Here is a 19884-nt window from a genome sequence, read left to right as displayed (position 1 = left end):
TTCCAAGTATACTCCGAGTACAGAAATTACTTTTATTTGGAGTGATGAGCAAAGCTGAACACACGCATGGAATTTTTAACGTAATATTTTATCGAGTATTTGCAGGTGGGATGTGAAAGAAGGAAAATACGTAGTGTTTTAGCTTTCTCAAAAAAGTTTTAAATCGTTGTGTTTTATCGTCACTGTTTCTGGCTTTCGCGGAGTCAGTTTTGCACTGCGATTAATTTAAATGAAAAATTTGTATGAAGAAAATCATATAACAATTTATTTTGTCTCATTTTAAAGCGCGAAACTTCTCTGAATTCCGAAATATTTTAATGTCACGTAGCAAGTGGGAAAGTGTTCTTTTCTTTAGAACAGAAAAATTCTCACGTATGTAAAATATCTCACTTACGACTAAATCCATTGTGGTCTTGAAGATTGAAGTTTTTTTTCTTTACAACGAATCCTTTAAGCTTACTATCTGATCTTTTCGCGTCATTTTATCAAACTTTGAACGTTAGAGTTAAACGACGAAATTCAAGCAATCCCAACATCTCATCATTTAACTCTCTCTAATGTTCTAATGTTCAATAAAATGGCGAACAAAAATCGTGCGACAAGGTTTGAGGGATCGTTGTAAAGAGAAAATTTCAATTTTCTGAACCATGGTGGATCGAGTCATGAGAAAAATTTTATAATGTCTTTAGAGACATTTGAATTTTCAGAATTTTCGAGAATAAAGGTACTCTTGCTACATGATGTAAAAACATCTTTGAAAAAAAAATAAACTTCAGGGTAGAAATTTTACGCTTTAAAATAAGACCAAATAAATTGTTATACGATTTTTCTTTTATACGGCGTAACAATCTAGGGTATTGATAATTTTTATCGTTATTATATATTCAATTATTCTCTTCACTGTCACATCATTTTAACAATGGATTACATGATGTTAATTTATGGTGCAAAATCTTAACAATTCTTCAAGAACGGAATTAAAAAGTAATTGCAAAATTCAACCTAGAAAAAACGTTATTTACAATGTCAAGTCTAATAATAATAGTGATATTCAAATATTGCGCGTGAAACATACACAGAACGATGTACAGCTTACGTAAAGTGAATACATTGTATCGTATATTCATTGAATACGTTGTGTAGTTCACGAGCACATTGTAAAAACCGAACACAATGAACGAACATATACGTTGCGCGTCGAGACACTTTTACGAAACTTGGATATCGAGCTTGATTCGGACTCGCGTAAACGTGTATTGGGCTTGATCCCATCCCTATCTTTAACGTTCGAGATATTCTCGCGACTCTCCCGTTCGAAACGTCGTCGTCGTCGTCGTCGTCGTCGTCGTAACAGGAAGAAGAAGAAAATGAAGAAAAAGAGGAAGAAGAAGTAGCTGAACCAGCTGGGGGAAAAAGAAGTTGGTTGTATAAGTGAAATACATAAAAGTGCAACAAGGATGGGTGTATGTGTCAGGTGTGGGGAAGAAAGCTAGGCGGGTTTGCTGGCGCGTTATGGCTGCTGCAAGCAGCAGAAGAAATCAATGGTTTATAAATAATCGGAGCGTCGCTGCCGGTGTCGAGATCTCCTCCTTCGTTTCCCGTCTCGCTCCCGTAGCTACGGTATTAAATTCCTATTATGTCGGTGCTGAGTGGGAGCCAGCTTGCCAGAGGCAAGAAGAAGAACAAGCTGGATAGAGAGACTCGAGTTAAGGGTGTAAGAAACGAAAGGCCTCGGTGCCGAGAGTCTAAGGTATCGTTTGAAAGAAGACTCGATGGCAGTCGAGGCTAGACTTCCACTTGCAGACATTTTCTTCGACCCCGTCTCTTCGTACGTACTATACTGTGCTGTGCTATGCTATGTTATGCTATGCTATGCTATGCTAGACCGTCGCGTCGCGGTAAACCCGGGCATATCACGGTCGAACTTCCGGCTTTCCTTTTCCAACGGGGAGAAGAACGGGCAGACCTTGGGATAGCCCGTTTTCTGTTCGCCGCCATCCGAATGCTCTACTTTGACGTCTGACTAGACACCGTGCGCCGTACATATTCTCCTGACGGTCCCGCAAAACAGTTCTTTCTGTTCCATCGTGCATACGAGCAACCTCTCTCTCTCTCTCTCTCTCTCTCTCTCTCTTGAGAAAGAGAGAGAGAAAAATGTACGTTGATTTATTCAACTTTTCCTGCTTACGTATGCGCCGTTCGCTGCAGCCGAAATAAAACGAGATACATACTTTTGGAAGGTCGATCCATTTCGGTACAGAGCAGGTGAAATTGTCGAGATGAAATATTTATATTCATCGCTGGAGACACGCAGTTCGGCGAACAAGTGGAAGTCGCTGGGAGTTAATAGGGAGAAGGGAATGTTATTAGAAGTTCGGGAATGGAAGAAAGGGGGGCTTATTAAAGAAAATTGCCAACTATCGCGCAAGGATAACAGTAGCTCGATTTCCGCAAGCCCAGGCAGAAGTTGACTCTCTGGCAAACTTCTTCAAGTTAAAACGAAGAGGTCCTGGAACGAGAAATCTCGCTCCTTCCTTCTTGTTCGCAGAAGACTGTGAAGTCACGACGATAACAACGATAACACGCTTCGACCGACGACGCTTCTCGTTCGATGGAACAAGAAAAAAAAAAAAAAAAAAGAACGAAGAGAAAGACGAGCACCGGCTCGAAGTAGTTCGGCAGTCATAAATATTCTAAAATCAGTTGGAACTAGCGTGCGGAGAGCTCCGCTCTCGAGTCGCGTGTCCGCGTTTTTCGAGCTTTTCGTCCTCTCGCTTCGCGTTCGCTCGCTCGCTCCTTAGGAACCGAGAGACGAGACAGTCTTAACACTTTCTCAAACTTCCACGTGAACTTCGGTCAGAGTAAATAGTTCCGTTCTGTAAACAGTTGTTGAATTATTCATCGATTCGGCAGGGATAATTCATGAAAGAACACGCCACGCTGTCAAGCTTTATTTTCTTGATAGATACGGCCATGGCGAGGTAAACGAATAGTTGAACACGTATGAAGTATGAAGCTGCACAGACATCTTGAAGGGAAATTTCTGTATCTCCAATTTCTCGAAGAAGACGTGTAATTTCCCTTTTAAATTTCGTTTTTTCTTTTCTCCTTTTTGTGAGAAATGTTTCTTGCGTGAGAGAAGTACATACGAGTACAGTTTCCTGGATAATAGTCGGGGGGCAAGAGAATTAATTCAAACTGTTGATACTTGAAACCGACCTCTACGCGATATGACACATACTGAAGTCTCGTTCAAACGTTCTTCCGAAAATGTCGATCCATTGCTGTAATTTGCGTCTCTGTATTTGACAAATAGAGCTCGAGTGTGTAGATTATAAAAGAGCAAATATTGTTTGTCTAAATCTTCTCCAATATTTCACTCTGTTTGTCTGTTTTTGTGGATGGAAATTGTCGTCGATCACCTAACAACATTCAGACGCTTTAATTAGCTTTCAGTTTAATTTCTGGCCTTGCCTAATTATCGCGCTAATTTAAGGTACTGGAATATCAACACTGAGTCTGACAAAATTCCACGCGAACCAATTTCGCACGTAAAACGTAGTTTCAAAATAATTAGTCAGAAGATTTAATATCTCTGACGAAATCGTCGTAAAACCTTCACGAAAACGAGCACCATTAACCGAAGCTCTTTCGTGGCGCTGAAAAATACCCGCGATGGAGTCAGAGAGAAGTAAGAGAACCCGAGAGAGCGTAGCTTGTGTGAACGAGTGAGAGAGAGAGAGAGAGAGAGAGAGAGACCACCACGCTTTGCGCTGTTCAACAATTTCAGCTCGTTGGATCGATATCCAAAGCGCATTTGCAACCGCATCCGTCGACATTTCGCGTGTGTTTTAACGCAAACATTTACCATCTGACGATGAGAAAATATTTTCTCTCCGTGCTCTCTCTATCTCTCTCTCTCTTTCTTTCTCTCGCCTACTGCATTTCACTCATAAAATTGCTGTCCCAAGCAGCAGACGACGAAATTGTCGTAAAAAATATTTCAGCTTCGCGTTTCCGAAACACCGATTGCTTGCCTTTCCCAGAACTTTCCCACGGTACGATTCTCTTCTTCGTTCCTCTCCTGGAGGATCGATCTTTACGATCTTTACGACGCGCAATTCTATGTCACTTCCCTGCATGTGTATTCGCAGTTTTTTTTTCTCGCAGCTGGTTGTTGGTAAATTGTTGAAATTTCGTAATTAACTGCGCGATTTCTCAAGAATTGAAGAACGTGCCTACTCCTCGCGCTAATTTTTGCACGTCAAGATACCAAGGCCTCTCGTAGAGAACAACTGAGGCTTTAGTTCCGCCCTGTCCTACTTTTCATTCTATAAAATTGTAACGTACATCTCTTTTCTTTTTTGCGAATAATTTGGAAAGTGTCTGTCATTCTTTTAATCGTCAAATGGAATCGTTGGGTCATCACATATGACTGATTATTTGATCTTCAGTCAGATCATTTGATCTTATTTTATATTTCGTATTCTTTGCGATGGGGGATTCTAGCTACGGAATTAAATCCGTGGTTAAAAATTCTGAAATGAAATAATTCAATCCCGAATTGCAACGATTCCGAGTCAGGCCTTTAAAAGAATATTATTCACGGGGAATTGTTCATGGGAATTGTAATAATACTGCAGCGCGAAAAGCGTTAATAAATAATGATAACAAATAGACGTCTCTCGTGAATGCATCGCGAACGGCAGTTTTGTCTTCTTAAAAGCAGCTATCGCTAATGTAACAATCGAGAGAATTTCGGATTATCCGGGAGACGTTGAAAACTATGTCGGCTTTGATGCATTTCATCTTGGCAAACAACAAAGGAGCCGCATTACAATTAATTAACAGTTGTCTAAATGTTAGAAGTTTCGCATTTAATTGTTCGCCGGAGTGACTAAAGCCTAAGTGCTGTAGGAGCAGCGAGCGAATTGACTCGAGAATATTCAAGGCTTGATTGCTTCTAAGACTGACTTTGGAAGTCTAATGATTCTGCTTCACGATTGACTGCTAATTGTCTGGATGACTGCTCATTGATCACCAACTTCGGATAGACTAGAGCCTCTTCCATTGTGCTTCCATTCAGAGAGATCCGTCTAACTGTCCAAGAGATTTCGTGTGGGTCATCAGAATCTTTTAAAATTATCTCTCTTCAACTTTTCGAGTGATCTAGATACCAATTTCCTTGTTTTCTTGTTTAAGTAGAATTATCAAACGGAATATGCGTTTCAGAAAACAATCGCAGAATTAACAATCCCATGTGTCGATAAGCAAAATAATTAAAGCTGAATGGAGCTAAATTTTAAATTGTATTCGAAATGTTACACCGATAGTCTGTCTAATAGCTGCAAGTTCTTCAGTTCGAATTTAAAAAAGTTGAAATTGTTAAATAAAATTCATTTTAATGCTCTCTTTGTCTAATAATCCCTTGAGCTTGTAAGCGTGTACATATGTCACTAGTACAGTGACTGATAATATTTGAACTAAAAAAAAATTCCATGTGAAAATATAACTCAAACATGTGGAACAAAACTTTTTTTTTTCTATTTTCGAATAATTCGTCAGAGAGCAGAAACTTTTCGTTCGTGTAGAGTTAACAGAAAATAAGTCAAACAAGTAATAGAAAATGCTTCGTCGCAAATATTTGCCTTCGAGCATAGTCCGGCAGCCTAACTATTCGTTTCGTGCATATCTGCAACAACGTGTACCAAATGGGGAACTTCAATTTTACGAGCTATAGCTTGGGGAATAGCAGGATTCTCCGTTGGTATTTTATTGAGATCGTGTAATACGTGTCTGACACAAAAGGGAGCAGGTCAGTCATCGTAGAATGGGTTTGGATCATTCCTCGAAGGGAACAAGGGAGGGAGGAGAGACGATAGTGAATTACACAGATCCGGAAGCACTGCGCTCTGGGAATATGGCGGGAATTTCGCCGGAAGCGGAAAGCATTCCCACTCTTCCGCGTCGCAACCGCGGCCTGGTCTGTTCGGCGAACCACCGACAAAACCGAGCATCGTTTCTCCAATGCTCGTAATTCGTCGGCCTACGAGCCTCTTTGTGTGCACCCTCCCGTTCCAACATGCCGCTCTTTTTTCGATTTAATGGCAACGCGTTATTGGTGACTCGAGGGAACGTTTCGTCGATGATCCTACAAACTTAATTCATTACTAAGAAAGCTCTAGCGTTTGTGACTTTTCATTTTTACTTCCATTAATCGCGTCGCAAATTCCAATTCAGACTTCAGTTAAACTTCTTCGATGAAGTTTAGATTAGTATCATAAGGTAAATTTACATTTAAAAGATGTTGAAATTCTCGAGAATTATCCTCGAGTATCCCCCGAGTTCTCGTGTTGTGAAATATTTCCAGAAACCCGATTCGATCATAAATCGCGAATCAATGAACGTGAAGTCGAGTTAATAATCGTTAATGAATCGCCAAATATATCGCCGGTATTCGAAAAAAAAAAGAAAACAATAGAAAAATCTGTCGCTTCCCTGTTGTTACGCCACACACGTACATATGTAGAAATAAAGGAAAAAGACAAAAAGTTAACGTGCAATCGATTAAGAAGTGCATCGGCGTTCCAATGATTTTGCTCGTCCCGAACCACTGCTCGTAACAGACGAGCGAATGCAAATCGAGGACGCTTTGCAGCCAAGGCCGCATGCACGCATTAAAACGCAAATACATGGTTCCGTGAGCGGAGCGAGCCCCACGTTTGTAATTGCATTGGCATGAAATTGCTTTTCATAATGACAAACCGTTTCAACTTCCTCGCCGCGGTGAAACTTTCGCGGCAGTTCGCCCTTTCGTGGTATTTGGCTGTGGCAGGAAGCACTTTCATCGACTGGTAGACATTTCTTCCCCGCTGATGAATTTAATTAGCCTTTCGTGATTGAGTGTCTCTTGGACGATTATGCGACAGAAATGGGAATGTACGTTTCTCTTCGTCTTACGATTGAGAGAAGTCGGGGTGTCGCGTAAGTGTTAGCAACGTGAGATTGCTTCCACTGTGAGTTGAAGCTTTTGAAATTCCTTTTCGAGAATATTCGTTTTTTAAAAATGCTCTTTTACCTCTGGGTAATTTGATCTCTCGCGGTGCAAGATAAAGTTACAGTTTTAACCTCTTGCGCTGGTATGACGTGCCACGTATGTCGAGAATTTTTTATTCCAAAATTGTAATATTTTCTCAGTTTTAAGTATATTTAAGTATAACCCAGACGAAACAAATAATAAATTTATTACTTCTCAATAATTTCTATCCAGTCGATATCATATCGACGAGTATTCTTTCAAAAAGAAAGCGACGAATTGTTGTGTACGGTTTTGGTCACTCGTTATGGTCCGCAATCAGTTGCCAGCGCAAGTGGTTAATTACAATTTAATTATTCATATTTCCAGGTATATCTGGACATATTTTTGTGTATTTGACAAGTCGCTCGAAAAATTGTTATTTTTTAATATCATATATAATAGAAAAACGTTTTATTCTTTGTGTCTTATATTAACTAGATGGAAAACAAAATATTTTATTTAGAGATTGTTCGGAAAAATTAAAGGAAATTTTTATTTTAACGAGAGGAAAACGAAAACGAAAAATTTTTTGTTCCTACGTAAATGCATGCGTCTACCGCAAAAATATGTAGAGCTTTTGCCAAACATTTAAAACTTTCCTTCCTACACGTATTTTCACAATGTAACCTGCATTTTCACAAAAAATGAAACTCTTTATTCAGAAGCGTACAATTTCCACGGAAGTCAATATTTAAAAAAGATTCTGCACACATCCGCAGTGAATGTTACGCAGAAACTAGAAATTTTTTTACTTCTTTCCCTTTCAACTTTTATCCACATCGGCACAAGAAGAATCGCTGAGAACGGTTCTAGAATTGTTTAAAACAATTTGCAGCTGTTTTGTTAAAAGAGAAGGAAAAAATACACAAATATTTCTCAAAACCTGATCTTGTTTCAAATTTTTGTTTAATCGTGCGATAGAGAGAGAGAGAAAGAAAAAGAATATGCAGAGGATCGTTATTAATTTTACACGGTCAGGGAAGAAAATAACAGTGAATTACCAAAGATCGATTATCTTCCGGTAACACAGCCGGAATATTGAAATACGCGTCGGAAAGTAGGAACCTCGAGAGCAGCCACGCGAAAACACCGAATACGAACGGGTCAAGCCGTTGGAGTTCATCGTCGGAAAACACGGGCATTAATCATCCCGGTCCATTATGCAGCTTTGGTTTTTGACAAACGACGAACACTCGAACCCGTAAAGTTATAAAGGTTTTGCGAAACAGCCGCGCGCCATTATCTCCCATTGAAAACAATAGGAACGCGCCTATAAAATATGCACTGATCGCGTATAACAGCCGCGTTTTCAGAGAAGTATCGCGAAATGGGATATAGATTTTATCGGGAAGTGATGCGAAAAACGAGGGACCTAGGGGACGCTGGGAAATATTGAAGTGGCTCAAAGGACTATATTTTCGCCGGAGCTCCACTGCGAAACTGTGGGCTAAAATTTTGATCTCGAGCGCTCTTTAACGTCGGACGAAGTATTCGATCGATCTGGCTGGCCAAAAATCGTGCCCAGCGGAAGACGTCTGATTGGAAGAAATTTTTTATACCTCCGGAGGACTATCCTCGACTGGAATACAACCACTGCGAAGAGAAACGGTCAAATTTTAAAACGATATACAAATTTTTTGCAAATGGAACGATCTGTAAAAAAAAGAACAGGTGCGCAAAAACCTGAAAATATTTAGAAATCGGATTTTGACTCGAAAGTATTTCATAATTTGAAAATTTCGAGTTTCCCGAGAATTTCGAAGGATTTGTCGAGAAGTATGAGAAAAATTCCCAATAGCAAGTGGGGACAATTAAGAATGATTCAAATTTACAAGCCGCCGATAATAAATAGTAAATTCAATTTCGATCAAACCTCGTTGATTCGTACGTTCGTAATGATCATAAATCGCGTCGAACGTTTCTCGTATTAATAGTTGTAATAGCTTAACGTAGAAAAAGATGATAAATTTTACAATAGTTTTGTTTTTTCAAGAATTAAAATTGCTGCACTTGCCGTTTCGCGTTGCAACGGTAGATTTACGAGGAAAGCTAGTTTGTCAGCCTTCGAATATTTGCGTTCTAAATCTATATGTCAATTGGTAAACGCACGTGTGTACGTACCGTACGAGTTGAGCACATTTTATTTGAAATTAAAATAAGATATACTGCGTTGGAACAACAATTCAAGTTTACGCTTACATTAATAACCGTCGGCCATCAAACGCCGAATATCGATTTTCTTCGTGCGATTGCAATTTGATACAAAAGTATGAAAACAATTAAATCGTTCCACATTCGCTCCATAACTGGAAACATTCGTTTTGCTGTTAATTACCTCTTTCATTATTTCGTGTTATTTCCTCGATTTTCTTTTTGAACGAAATCGTAAGGGAAAAATATAGCACACAGTTCTAGCCAGTAGAAATATAAATTTTACTCGTTTCATGCAGACAATAAGGAATAATCTAGGTAATGTGTGCATCGTATTGTAAAATACAAAATTAATACCAAAATTATTGACGAAAAGAATAATGTAAAATAGACTGTAACTTGCTCGTTACGACGTTAAATTCTAGTTGGATATATCGTACGAAACTGCATTTAAAAACTGTAGTTAAAAATATCGTACTAAATTAACCTCATAAATAAGCGTCGATAGTTGCAGATACGTTGCGAAATGAAACGGCTTGTCGTTCAATTCTACGCAGAAACGAATGCGTGCACGCTGGCTTTACTAATGCCTCCGTCGTATATTTTCGTTGACTCCGAGCGAAGGTATTCTTTTTTCTTTAAACGTGCTTGAAAAGCGCGTCACAGAAACTTGTTCCGTTCCCTCTTCGAATAATCGATACTTGCTGTTATTCCGACTACAAGCTCTAGTTGTTCGAAAATGTCCTAAGTGTAAATTCGTCTCGTCGTTTGCCAAAAAACGCAAGTGAAAGATTTTCACTCTTTTCGCTCTTTCGTCGAGGATTTCTTTCGGAATAACTCTGTCCTTTGAAAAGATTTTCTACGCCGTCGGTCGCGCGACTCTTTCTTCTCATTAAAAATTCAGCAAATGGAAAAGCATTCGAGATCCGGCCGCGTCGCGTTAAGAGCTCTCGAAAAGCTAATACAGTTCCAGTGGAGCAAGGATCCAGGAGAAACAAGCGCCAACGATAATCTGATTATTCACACTAGCAGGATATCTGTGTTTCTGCCGCACACTTGTCAACGTAAAATCAAATACAAATACACCGGGATTTCAAATATACTTTGATCCGTCACGCGGAACGCAGCTATTTACTTTAATTCCGTTATCTCAGCTGCGTGCTTAATCGTAATATTTTATCTCTGGGAATAAATGTCATTCCTTTCTCTTTTTCCAAAATACCTCTGCGCGATCGATTTACGTTAAACGTTGGACGAAATGAAATGTTAGAAAGTGGAGATGTTCACGGCGGCAAAGTTTTATCTCGAGCTCTAAAATACTTATCAATTTTCCACTTTCCACGCAGTGATTGACATTCAAAAAGCGTGAATTTATTTCCGTAGTTCGGTCGATCTTTTTAGATGTTTGTATTTCAGGTCACTTCGTTCGTAATTAGAAAAAAAAAGTAACGTAAAACAGTTAAAATTGGCAAGAATTAGATTCATGGATATAGTTATCAAAATTTTACAAACTACTTTAATATTCTGCTGAGTAATATTCTAAACAAGACGATTTTAATCAAATGATTAATTTAACCAATTGAACTAATCGATCCTCCATAAGAAGTAAAAAATTCAATTGTTGCAACGTCTGAGCTCAATTCTTAATTATTAAGTCGATGAGAGTAGATGTTAAAACGTTTCCCGAGCGCGGAGCATTAAGATTATCGATATTTTTAATACAACTATAGCTGAACTCCGTTCTTTACATTATTACACGTATTTTCTTTGATGCATAATTACGCTACGATCGTAACGAAACGGGACTGCATTGAAGTTCCAATTAAAACGTCATGATTTTCCCATCTGCGACGTGAAATGTCAAGGTTGAAAAGGGGGCCGTGAATCGTTAAGCCTAAGAACGACAGGCACGTGACGATTCGTAGCAGAAATCCAATCGAATATCATAATCCTCGATACATCGAGTCGGTACATTTCAATTATTGGCCTCGTATGTGTCGAACGTATAATTATAACGCGAGTTAACAGCGTACGCGTCCCACATAACTGTCCCGGATACATATAAGAAATTCAAACACGTTTATCAGCTGCCGCGAACGTAAATCTCGCGCACCGCGCGATACACCGCGAGAGGTGTATTGATCGACACACATAATCTACAAATCCATCCATCATAGCACTCGTTGATAGATCATGGACGCGTTCATCCACGGAACCGAGAAGTGACAGTGATAGTACAGGCCTATTACCCGCGGCACTTTTAGTGCAGATATTTTCATTAGACGAATCGTTCCCCGTGAAATCCGCGTTTTCGGTGGTTACTTTCCTTTTCTAACAGTGGCTAGCCAAGTGCGAAGCTTATCTCTCGTAGATGACGCTTGTTAATTTAATTTAATTATGCGAGACATTACTGCGTTAATTTTGCTAATCCGTTTCGCTTTCGATTGTGAGTCGAAACGACCACGATCGATCTTGTTTGCATTTTACAGGGAGAAATCAATATCTTAATCTTTTGCGCTGGAATGACGTGCCACGCACGTCGAGAATTTTTTGTTTTTTTTGTCGAAATTGCAAAATCTTCTCTGTTTTAAGTATATTTAAATGTAGCCCAGGCAAAACGAACGATAAGTTTATTACTTCTTGATAATTTTTATCCAGTGATGTAATACCGACGAGTTAGAAAAGGAAAAGAAAGCGACGAATTATTGTATACGATTCGGTCACTCGTTATGGTCCGCGAACCAGTTGCCAGCGCAAAGGGTTAATATCCTCCGATATATAGCGAAAGTATTTGATCACTTATCGTACAAAATTCGTCGACAATTGTATCGAAATTTCTTCTATTATTCTATTATACTCTGATTGTCACACCTGCTAGAAGAATGTGAATATTTGGCACGTACAAGATAGACACGTTCGCGAAGGAAAATAAAAAGAAGAAGAATACTAATCGCAGGAAATAGTCCAACGACAAACGTAATATTAATTTATATCAGCCTGATATAATGATTTCAAATTTTCTAAAATCTTCCAAAGTTACGATGTCGATCGCATAGCTTGGCAACGATCGACGTCCGAACGTTGAATCGAAACAAGGGGACTCGTTACTCGATGGTAATTCCTCGTGATTGATTATCACGTGTTCCTTGAGATCGTCAGATTCCAATAATTTCCCGGAGACGCGGAGTACGCGCTCGTAACGCAGTGCTAATTGCATCATAGCGGATTAAGGAAATTAATCAAAGCTCGCGTGCAAAACCGGCTGAATAATTACATTCGCTCGGCCGCTAATTGCTCGCGTCGAAAAATGAAATAAGTTTCGCGAGTATTGGTGGCGATTAATCCGCGACGATCAGTCAACGTCGAATCGAAAGAGCTGGGGAGGGACTTATCTTTCCAGCTACGGTATCCTTCCTCCTTCTCCTCCTCCTCCTCCCCCCTCCCTGTCTATTAATCACTGTTCGTCGTCTTTTTTCGCTTCCTTCGATTTCGTAGAACGCGAACGAAACATCGGATTCGAAAGTCTCTAGGAAAGAAACACTGTTGGGATAATTGATAGGCTCTGACGCACGTGCACGTTGCATACTGCAACTTATCGTACCACTGCTGCTTATCGCGTCGCGTTGTGTCGCGTAATAAACGATCAGCGCATGTAACAATAAACGTACGTGGACAAGAGTAATGATCGTTTAATCGGGACGTTTAATTTAGAAAGAGTGTCTCGTGTTTTGTAGAAATGGATAGATGCTCGGAATTATAGAAAATTGCAAGAATATCGTTTCGGGGGGTTGGCTTGAAAATGAGACACGCAAATTTCAAATTTTCGTATATCCCTCGGAAGCATACATATTTTTTGAAACATTTGACACGACGTCGCGAGTTCCAGTTGACCGATCGACTTTTTGCATGCACTATCCGCACGAAGTGGAATTATTTTTGTGTTACAAATTACTTTCGTTTTCTTGTTTTCCTTGGCCGCTGAAACATGGAACTTCAAACTTCGAAGAGTCATCGCTATTAAAACCTTCATTTTTTTCCCCCGTTCTAATTTGTATTATACGCATATATAAAGTAGAACGAAAAGAACTGTATTAATTAAGAACCAGTAGTGTAAACTTCTAACAATAAGACCTCTGAACGTTATAATTCAATTAATTTTATTTAAAAAAAAATTTGCAAGCATTCTTGAAAGGTGGATAAATACATATAGAAAAAAAAAGAGTCTTACGATTCTTTAAAAAAATGAAAAATAATCCAAAGTTAAGCCTGGCGAGTGGTGCTCCAGACTAAAATACTCTCTTAACAACTTGAGATATTCCGAAAGAAATATCGAGTTAATATCCGTTTCTTCTCTCTAGACGTAAAGCACGAAAATTCGTCGAAGATATTAGGTAATTCCGATCGAAGAAGATCGAACACGATCGACTTTCAGAATCAACCTGCTACTATTAAAATGTTGTAAAGCCCGGATATTGAGGCGGATAAGCGATAGCTTGAGATTTTTACCAGACCTCGCGATTTATTACTTGGAAAGTTTCTCTAAAATCTGTATATTAAAAGGTTATATATACGTTGCAGCGTGTATTACGTTCTTTTGTTGGCTATACTGCTTATCTACTTCATAATCCAGCGTTTGTTGCCGAAATTTCGTACGTTTCTCTTAAGCCAAAACTGATTGCAAGTACGTAAATGACCAGGTAATAACATTGCCATGATAAATCACGATGTTGGTTGACGAGCTGCTTATTGTGAATTTATTTGATATTTTTTTCTTATTTGTAGATACAGAGCTAGGGGTTTTAATAAATTTCGCTAGACATAGAACTACAATTGTTCTTTAATGTGAATTTCATCGTTGAAATCGTCTGAATTCTAGCTACGAACGTAACTTTCTATGATTTTCTTATTACGAGTAACGCGTTATATAACTGCATTTCGATTTTCTGATAACTTTCAAATTCCATTCCTAAAAAAATTGTTAAAATTTTAACACAGAGCACTCGGCCAGTGCTTCGCCATTTTGTTAAATTTAACTCGCGGAATTTTTAATTAAAATCTTGTCTCAAAAGAGCTTTACATTCCAAGAAGTAAAAATTGAAGTAAAATTCGAGATTCTTTTCTTTACTAAGAAACGCTCCAACAAACAAAGTAACTTTCACTCTATTTCGATTGACAATACGATTAGAAAGGTCATGCATTACAAAGTACGTGTGTACATGTGTGTGTATGTCAGTTTTGCCCGGGAACTTACATAACGATTCTGTTTACATTCGCATACGCACTACGGCCGCGTATTTTATCTATCCGCTTCACTACGCGGCCGTAAAGCACGATACAGTTGGCATTAAAGCTGCAATGGCTGCGGTATAACAGCATCGTACGTGTAATTGCTCTTTCCGGGGCAAGTATTTATACCAGCCGCGAAATCACGCTTCAGCATCCAGCGCAGGCGGAACACGATAATCGGTTTGCGTACGTCTCCCTTCGCTACGAAGCAATAATATTAACGCTCGGTAATCAGCCGTGAATGTTTGCTCCGTTCTCTCCGCCCCTACGATCGGCTACGATCTCCGTCCAACTTCCAAACTATCGGAATCCTATGGCTGTTCGATGATTTAAACTATCGAGGTGTTAGTGCCAATCTGTGCCTTTGATGCCCCGATTTCTCGCGGATGGTAAACGACCCTTGCAACGCGATACTTCATGACGAATAATCACGACAATTAGAAAATCACTAGACATCGCCTGGAGTCTTAAAAAATGAAATTATATATTTTAACTTGAACTTATACACGATAGCATAGTGAAAAGTTTGTCGTATCTCGTACTCGGTTCGATTATGCTGTTATAGTTCATTCCTACAATATTTTTTGATAAACACGCTCGTTTTCCTACAGTGTACTAAAACACTCTAGGTAAAGCAAGCACTATTGATGTCAGAAATGTGTATGTTGATATTAGATCTACACGTGTATTTCACACAGAAAACGCGTACTCGAACTCTTGGCACTTTATATTCGTTGTGATTCTACTTCTGACACTTGTATTGATAAAGAAACGAAGATTTCTAAAGTTAGAGAGTAAACTCTAAAATGCATGAATTATCATTAGACTACGGGTTTTTATGAAATGATTTAAAATATGGTGCACGTAATGATACAACACTTCGATCAAACTCGTGTTCGTTCATTCATATCGTTTATCACTGTTAGTAGTTTCGTACTGTTACACGTACGAGTGTCGGTACGATGAACACGCATTCGATCGAAATGGACCGAAATGCACCCGCTCATTTGATTTAAACGCGCCAATGCTATTCTCGTATTCAACGATACTATTTTCTCTAAAAGTACGAGTTTTTCCCAAAAATAAAAATTTACACCAGTGATTAATCCAACGAATCTAATCGTCGTGTAACCACTTCGGGAGAAAACACCAGAGGAATCATCCAACACTTTCGAATCATTGCTCGATATTTCAATTCACCGATAGTTCACCGTGTGTATTAACTGTGTAATAACGAAAGAAGCCGGGTGAAAGGAAATCGGGGCATTGTTCCTGCCAGGAACTGACTCGCGGTCGAGTTCATATTTCTGTAGGTGGCCGGATGCCAAGAATGTATCGGCGCTTGTTCGTTATTGCGCCCGAAACTATTCGAATTTTAACGACGCTGCTCGTTTGCCAGCGGCCAGGCATAACGGACGTATCTGCGAACGATTAGATAAGGAGACAAATCGGCGAATATCCGTCAGCAGAGGGGGGGGGAGGGGAGAAGGGTTCTGTTGCTTGGACAAGCTTGGACAACGTAACTCGCACGCCATAGTATAATTCGGCCGGCCGGTTATCGCCCTTCGTAGATCAGAACGCGCTCAATGCAACAAACGTTGCGCACAATGCACGTGGACGACTTGGATTTATCGACGTGCCAGAAATTGTGTTTCCCTCGGTTTCGTCCTTTGGATACCTTTGCGGCCGTCTCCCGACTCTCAACTGTTCGAGATTACATTCATCCTTCGTGTTTCATTCGCACAGAGAGAGAGAGAGAGAGAGCGAGAGAGAGACGAGGAGTTTGCGGCTTCGTGGAACTCGCTAACGAATTCCCGAATCGAACGAAACGAAACGCTGGGGCGAGATGCTGGATTGATATTGTTGGACGGGATATCGGACGGGTCGGAGGCACGAGATATTTGATCCGCTACAGACTCGGGAATTTATGTTTTCGTAGGTGCGGAAATTGGAGAGAAATCTCTTTTTAACCTCTTGCGCTGGAATGACGTGCCACGCACGTCGAGAACTTTTTGTCCCAAAATTGCAATACTTTCTTTCAGTTTTAAGTATATATATTTAAATATAACTCAGACAAAATAAAGTAATAAATTTATTACTTCTTAATAATTTTTATCTGCAGTGATCTCATACCGACGAGTTCGAAAAGAAAGCGACGAATTACTGTATACGGTTTGGTCACTCGTTATGGTTCGCAATCAGTTGCCAGCGCAAGAAGTTAGTAGATCAAAGATATTGCGACGAGTGCTTTACCGTTCAGAAATTTCGACCACTTCTATTAATTTCTTACTCAAGAAATAAAACACAATGAAATCCTGAATAGTATTACAAATTTTCTTCAAAAATATTATCTTACATGCCGAAGAATATTTCGTACTACATTTCTTCATTCTCAGATTTCGTGCAAACGTACAAAAATCTTTTCGCAATCTGCCAATAATAATATCCTATATGCAACTACAAATCATCATGTAATGAACTGATCTGCAAAACAATTTCAATTCGTGCAATTTGATTTCCAAGAGCGAAAAACAAACGGTGGCAAACTCTCTTTTTTTCATTGATATTTTAATCCGGCTGTAACGAGAAAAATTCAGCGCTCGCGCTGTTCCGATTTAATTGTTGTTCAATTTTCAAACGGAATGCAATTATTCGCGAGAAGATCTTGAGGAGCGAACGCTAACGTTTAAATAACGAACAGATTTTAAATCCTTTGAAATACATATACACGTATTCTCTCACAACAGCCTCTAAGTAGTTGCGGCACGTGCGGTTCAGACAGGTGCGCTCGCGAAATCCAGTTAAAATACTTTGGGAGTTTATCGTTGATTTACGCGTTCGATCGAACGGGTTTCGGTTTGTTATTAACATCTTAACGATGGATCAAGTTAGAGTATTTTCATTCGAGTAATCTCTACGCGCGAAATACATTTTTAAATTCAATCAACAAGCCAAATTTTCAGGAATTTTTAGAGTCACGATTACTACGGATTTGCACATTATGAATTAACCTAATACTATAGATTGATGCTTGTATAATTACTCTATCACCGATTGTAACTAAGCTTCCATTTCTGTATTTGTTAGTGGCTATGATTTTGATTTCAATAAACTATAAAACAGGTAACTACAGACCGCCAGAATATAATTGGAAAAATAACATTTTGTTAGAAAATGGCTTTACACGATCAACATTTTAGAAAGCACTGTACTTTATATTTTCTTCGGTGTTACGTGCAATTTCGCAAGGCTTCCACTTACGACGTAAAATTTTAACCTACAAGAGTTTCCATAATGTTGTTGTATCGTGTCAGTTTCAACGTCTATAGCTGAAGGGTTAAACAAGAGTTCGTTTAGGAAAGCGAAAAGCAGCAGAAAGGAATTTTTTAGCTTGTAGCAAAGAACAAAAAACCGTTTCTTTTTTTCATTTCTTTTTTCTCTCTCTCTCTTTTTTTTTTTTTTTTTGAAACGAACCTCGCATTATGAAGCACCGAAATGGTGTCAGCGGCATGCGTAACAATACGTCTGTGCGATGGTTGGCCCAGATTAACACGAACGCGAGGAATTCTTGCGCGCAACGTGGATATCGTGCGGATATGAGTTATGAAATTTTTCCGCCGAGTACGCACCAGCGATGGATTTATATTTAGCATTCCCATTGTGTATTATAGTTGCGATTTAATTTATGGGAGTATGCACAACCGTGGCACAACGGAATGAATTGTATCTCTACGGAGATTCTTACGGTTAATAACACTCGAGCGATAGCACGAATATTCGGTATACTAAAATAAAATGGTATTGTTATACCTTGGGATAGTTAACATATTTTGTATAATGGATACGGAGAGCAAGAGAATATTTGTATCTAGAAAGTATCTGGTTAAATTATGGTACAGAGAAATGATTCCTTGCGAAGATTATAAGTAAGATATAAGTAAGATATATAGAATGAGATTTTATTTATTACTCCAGTTCAGTTTTCGTGAAAAATAATTTCAATTGTTATATTGTAGCTGGAATACGGGGACTAGGAAAATTGACGACGATAATGAAAAGTTGTATAAAATATTCAAAAATATTCAAAATATAATATTTCGTAATATGTTGTAGATTTGAAATTGAATCAACTTGGACGTTTGTTTTAAGTTCTCATAAAATCATAACAATATATTGCTCATTCATTTTTATTCTCGTAGACGTATGTCATCTAAAAAAAAACCGCAGTTTGAAGAAAAGATTAACTTTTATCGTAAAATATAAAATAAAATATAAAATACTGTAATATATTGATAAAAAACACTATAACAGAAAAAGAAACAATCTTTAGTTAAATCTGTAATAGTCAACTTTAAAATTAATCTCTAGATATTCCCTGCTTACAATGTTCTTGAAAATGCTACTGTAGAGTTTTAACATACACAGAATATAATCATAATTTAAATTAATTCGCATCTCTCGAAAGACTGTAGACAAATATGAAATGGTGAATAAAATTTCATAAAAGTAAAATACTTTAATCCAAGTCATTTAAGATTTTCGCGAAGTGCTATATATTTTTGTACCTCCTAATATGTAAAAGCAAGCGGAACTCGTGTCAGGAGCTGAGTCAGGATAATCCACTCCTCCGAGATCATTTTTCTGACACGTCACGGATCGAAAACGAAAACTTTTTCCCACGCCGAAATCACAAATACTTAAAACAGACTAAAAATAAACTGGTCATTAGGGGAGTCACTGCGCCACTTTATCCCTTTTGCCTATCGATCCGTCCTTTCCTACAATTTTCGACGTAATATTTGAGGGATGGGTCTGTCGAGTCATTCCCAAGACGATAACACGTCAAACACGATCCTCTGTTCCTATTCCCCGTATTCTAACGCGCGAAATCAGATTTCCGATAAAAGTCAGGGAGTCAGAAATATTTATAAATATTCAAAGTGCACCGCATCGGATTGATTAAATCAAAGTTAATATTCTGAATGTTGTAAATATTATATAACTGCTATGAAAAGTATTTTGCACATCAATGCAGACATCAGTTCCATCGAAGAAATAATTATTTTCCAAATCATTTTGAATTTTAAATTTTCTTGTTACTTCAAAAATTCATCTCCATTTATTTTCCTACCGACACAGGTAACAGCAGTATACACGTCTGATACATACCTGTGTAAGTTCATTTTTTTTTACAACGCCGCGTCGCCTCGTTACGTAACAAATATTTATAAACCAAGGAGGGTAGTTCAACGTTCGATATCACTGTCGCGCGACGTTCACCCTTTATGAATTTCACACTATTTCTACTCTCGAGACCCGCCGGGCTCATTCATTCCTATCATAGCCTTTCATACGTCCTACGCGCGCAA

The 19884-nt window shown here is 38.6% G+C and overlaps 2 protein-coding genes across 2 annotated transcripts in view; one reads left to right on the top strand and one right to left on the bottom strand.

Moving 5' to 3' along the window:
* LOC122533756 overlaps positions 1-19884 on the top strand; it is an 84595-nt gene that overhangs the window by 13901 nt on the left and 50810 nt on the right. The gene's annotated exons all lie outside the window — the stretch shown is intronic.
* LOC122533755 (neurexin-3-like) overlaps positions 1-19884 on the bottom strand; it is a 30199-nt gene that overhangs the window by 7148 nt on the left and 3167 nt on the right. The window lies entirely within an intron of this gene.

This window comes from Frieseomelitta varia, unplaced genomic scaffold (assembly GCF_011392965.1).
Source record: "Frieseomelitta varia isolate USP_RPSP 00005682 unplaced genomic scaffold, Fvar_1.2 scaffold_551, whole genome shotgun sequence".
Classification (NCBI taxonomy): domain Eukaryota; kingdom Metazoa; phylum Arthropoda; class Insecta; order Hymenoptera; family Apidae; genus Frieseomelitta; species Frieseomelitta varia.
This window is presented reverse-complemented; position numbering and strand designations above follow the sequence as displayed.